Genomic DNA, 4,408 nt, shown 5'->3' with positions numbered 1-4,408 from the left:
TATATTAGACACAAATAATTCGAAAGTTACTAACACATTCAATATTGAAGTTCAGAGTCATTTGGAAAGTGAAGTCATTGGCTGAACAGAAGATTCGTTGCAATGGTGGAAAACAAATAGTTCAAAGTACCTGCACCAATTTCGCGTGAAAAATTAAGACGCTTAGAATCGTCTGTGCCTCCTGAAATGTTAATTTCTATCACTGAAATCACAGATATCGAAAAATTGCAACATCGCTCATCACTAGTTCATACTGAAACAACAAAGCGCACAAAACAAAGGATATGCCACAATGAAGGCTTTTCTTTCAGTGTTTCTCCCTAATAAAAATGGCGACGATTGCTGGGGAAAGCGTGAAAAAATTAGAACTGCCCAACATTTTGCTTGGCTTCGCGTAGAAAATTTTTAAGGGAAGTACTCATACAAAAGCGTATATAACTTTTATGTTTATTGGTCATTAAATTTGTTCTTTGTAGAACATTTAAATAATATATGGTCAAAAATGCTGTGAAATCACAAGAAACTTGACAGTGACATTGTACAATTGGATTGAAGTGGAATTTTGGGATAGTTGGGAAGGCACGAGCGATTTTTCTTGTACCGCAATACTGAACGCAAATTAACAACTAGAAAAATTTAAATAAAAATACGTTAATTTTCATAGTAATTTCAACAAATTTTAACAACAGCGATTTTTAAGAAACTTGGTTTCAAATTTGACAAACAAAATATATTCAATCCATAAATGATAAAAAGAGAAAATTCGAAAATTTCGCATTAACTTTTTAATCTTTCGCAATTTTGTATTCCTTTAGGCCATCGTTTGTAACCCAGTGACCTATGTATTAATTGCCGTGTATGAACTCACTCCTAATGTGCAGGACTTGCCAGAACTGAATTCACCGAGCTAACAAATAAAGTCAAATCACAACGTTTTCTTTGAAAATGTGCTTCCTGCAATTTGAAAGTTAGTGTCGTCACTCAGGATGATCTTGACCTTTTAAATGACGAGGATGATAGCATTACCATAGATAAGCTTAATCGTCTGCTCGATGAGCAATATTTGCAGCTCACCACATCCTTTGAAAATAAATTAAACAGTTTTAAGTCGGTTATATGTTAGAAAAAAACGTCACAGATATCGGGAAGGATGTTACAACCTTAACTCATCAGAACAAACGCATAGGTGATAACTAAACTGATAACTTACCCAAGTTGAAAATATACTCAAAACGTTCACCAGTGTTTCAGCACCAACAGAAGAAATCATCGCGGGGTTCTCAGAACGTATAAGGCGTGAATCAAATGTGGCTATGCTCTACATAAAAGGACTAAAAAAAAAGCAGACGGTAAAGACTGCCTCGATGAAGACAGAACCGTCATCTAGATTGTACTGCCTTCTGACTTAAATTCTAATATACATAATTTTAAACTTCGTCGCCTAGGTTGCCCTTCTGCCGACCGTACTCGACCGCTACTAGTAGAGAATCCATCTCCTTCTGTAGCTCGTGCAATATTAAAGTATAAACAGCCATAACCTGCAGATTAATCTGCCAAAGTGATATTTAAATCGAACCTTACTCCTGTTCAGCTCCAACGACATAAATAACCTCCGGGCTGAGCTTGATACACTAGTAAAAAATGGCGACACCTAAAAAACTATTAGATAAGTTAACGGTATTCGAAAACTAGTTGACAAAAATTTTCGCCTACTTAATGAAAAGGGAAACTCAATCGATCAGACGTGAGAGGACTACGCACCAAGCTCGACAGTTTTCTAACAGCGACAGCAACAGCATTAGCAGCATTGATGCCTTGGGCATCACGGAATCATGGTTCCCCCCACCCATCCGCGATAAGGAAGTAATAGACGACTCATTTTTATTTCTTTAGCACGAATAGAAGTTATTCCATATGTAAAATTAAAAATATATAAATTAAATATATTATATATTAAATTAAATCAATTAAAAAATACATCCACGCAGAGAGTATTGCCATTATCGATGAGAATATCGAACAAATCTACATAAAAGTAAGTATTGTAACATCCTGCTCTTGATATCACTATTGAGCTCCAGTTTAGTCTCAAGCCAAGTCTCAAGCCATTTCCTTTTTCTATTCTTTGGCTTTAAGACCGCTGACTACGGCAACTTTAATGCCTATTATTTAAACACCGATTGGACTACTCTGTACTCATCACCTTCCCTTGACAATAAAATCAGAGTCCCTTATGACATAATGCAAGAAGGAATCTCAACCTATGTTCCAGTTCGTACACAAAAAACTAGTCACTTTCCTTACTGGTTCCTATAAGAGCAACAATACCAAATTGAATATTATAAAACTTGGCAAACTTCGGCGAGAATGTAAAAAGCTCAATATTCTATGTTACAAGAACTATATAAACAAAGTCAAAGAGCAGATCCAGGATGACACAAGTGTATCGAATTTGAGGTCAGCATCAACGACATCTACATAACACTATTGCCTCTGAATACGAGGAAGGGCGCTGGTCCGAATGGCTTGCAAATATCTTGCTCAAAAATTGTGCTACCAGTGTCAGTGAACATCTCACACACATATTTAGTTCTTCACTCCAAAATGTGACATTCCCAACCCTTGGAAATCTTCTTACGTATGTCCTATTCCCAAGAAATAGGTCTGATGTCTCCTACTATAAGCCAATTTGTATACAATCAGCTCTGGCTATACTCTTTGAGAAGATAATTTTACCTCAACTCAATGCATTTTTTAAGGATAATATTATCAGCAAACAGCACGGTTTCGTCGGTGGGAGGTCCACTACTTTCAACTTGTTTATTTATGTAAGTTACAAACTCCAAGCTACACATATCGGTCAGGCAGTTCATACCGTTTTCACCGATTTCAGCAAAGAACTCGATAGGGTGGACCATAGTATCTTTCTAAATAAACTAAACAGTTATGGCATTCAAGGTAATGCATTGAGTTAGATCCACTCATATTTTATTGGAAGAAAATTTCAAGCTTCGTTTTTTGATGGACATCTATCTACCAAGCACGATGTGACCTCAGGAGTACCTCAGGATCATTCCTGGGTCCAACTGTCTTTAATATTTTTATAAACGATATTGGTGATAACTTCCAGTCTGAATATCTGCTTTATGCAGACCAATCAAAAATCTTCAGAACGATAACTAGTGAACAAAACACACACGATCTGGTGCCACAAAAAAAAGCTCGATTTGAACATCAATAAGTCAACACTCTTGAACGCCAGCAAACTATTACCTAAACAACGAGACAATAAGCGAAGTTGAACACGTAAAAGACCTGGACATCATCATAGATTATAAACTATAATTCAACAAGCATATCGATAAGATCACTCTTCAGGCTTTCAAAGTTTTAGCTTTTAAAACTAGGACCAGCAAGGATTCACGAATCCCAATTCACTACTACGTCTTTTCTCATCACTAGTTCTTTCAGTTTTGGAATACGGCAGCGTAATTTGATTTCCATTCACCGACATCGCAATTAAACATATGGTAAAAATACAAATAAAACTCTGTAAGAGCTTGGGTTACCGTTATGGCTTCTCTGAAGATCACTCAATAAACGATATCTACGACCATTTCAATATCAATAAAATGCAAACTCGTCGTCAGATAGCAAGTTTAATATTCTTCTTTAAAGTCGTGAATGGCCTGATTGATGCACCTGACATCAACAGTAGTTTCGAATTTGCACCGGTGGGTCTCGTTAAAACGCAATCGTCTGCTAAAAACTATCGAGAGCTATGTTTTCGACGGCACTCACAACCGCATCGTTTAGCTCGTCAACTCTCTGCATAACGAAATGGAATTCTATAGTGGTTCGTTCAGTGCCTTTATTCCAGTAATCAAACTACGTCTTTTCAATGCCCCTAGTTCAATGATACTTTTTTAATTGACGACTTAATAAATTATTGATCCTTTCCCTCAACATTTTAGTGCAAAAATTATTATTTTTAGTTGTATTATGCCAACTGAAGTCTGTAAATTTAAATAAATATTTAAAAATACAATTATTTATGTTTTTCATTAATTATTTTTGTTCCAATACTAGAAAAATTAAAAACAATTGTGTTAAGTTGGCACAGATGATCATCCCTATAGGAATTACTGACGCATAATACATACAAATAAAATTAAAAATAAAAAACATTTGCGTTTACTAATAATCAATTAAATAATATTATATTTAAAAAATTAAACACGAAATACGTGTAATTTATTCAGTTTATTAAATAAAAACTCTTATTATCTTAAGAGAGTTCAGTTACTCATACGAGTTTAAAAACGTCATTAATTTATTCATTTTTTCAAAAAAAAAACTCTTCTTTTCTTAAAAGAAGTTTCAAACATATACATATATTTTTTACATT

General features: G+C 34.8%; 1 long non-coding RNA gene across 3 annotated transcripts; it reads left to right on the top strand.

Moving 5' to 3' along the window:
* Positions 1–17: 17 nt before the first annotated feature.
* LOC106624570 (uncharacterized) lies at positions 18–4,006 on the top strand. 3 transcript variants are annotated; one of them, XR_004976440.2, is made up of 3 exons: positions 18–1,186; positions 1,244–2,828; positions 2,894–4,006. It is a non-coding gene; the product is annotated as an uncharacterized lncRNA (long non-coding RNA). The 3 variants fall into 3 exon arrangements; XR_004976441.2 differs by having other exon boundaries at positions 1,244–2,035; positions 2,137–4,005; XR_001331036.3 differs by lacking the exon at positions 2,894–4,006 and having other exon boundaries at positions 1,244–1,349; positions 1,446–1,979.
* The last annotated feature ends 402 nt before the right edge of the window (positions 4,007–4,408 follow it).

Source organism: Bactrocera oleae, chromosome 2 (genome assembly GCF_042242935.1).
Source record: "Bactrocera oleae isolate idBacOlea1 chromosome 2, idBacOlea1, whole genome shotgun sequence".
Classification (NCBI taxonomy): domain Eukaryota; kingdom Metazoa; phylum Arthropoda; class Insecta; order Diptera; family Tephritidae; genus Bactrocera; species Bactrocera oleae.
Note: the sequence above shows the minus strand (reverse complement) of the source record. Positions and strands in the feature narration are given on the sequence as shown.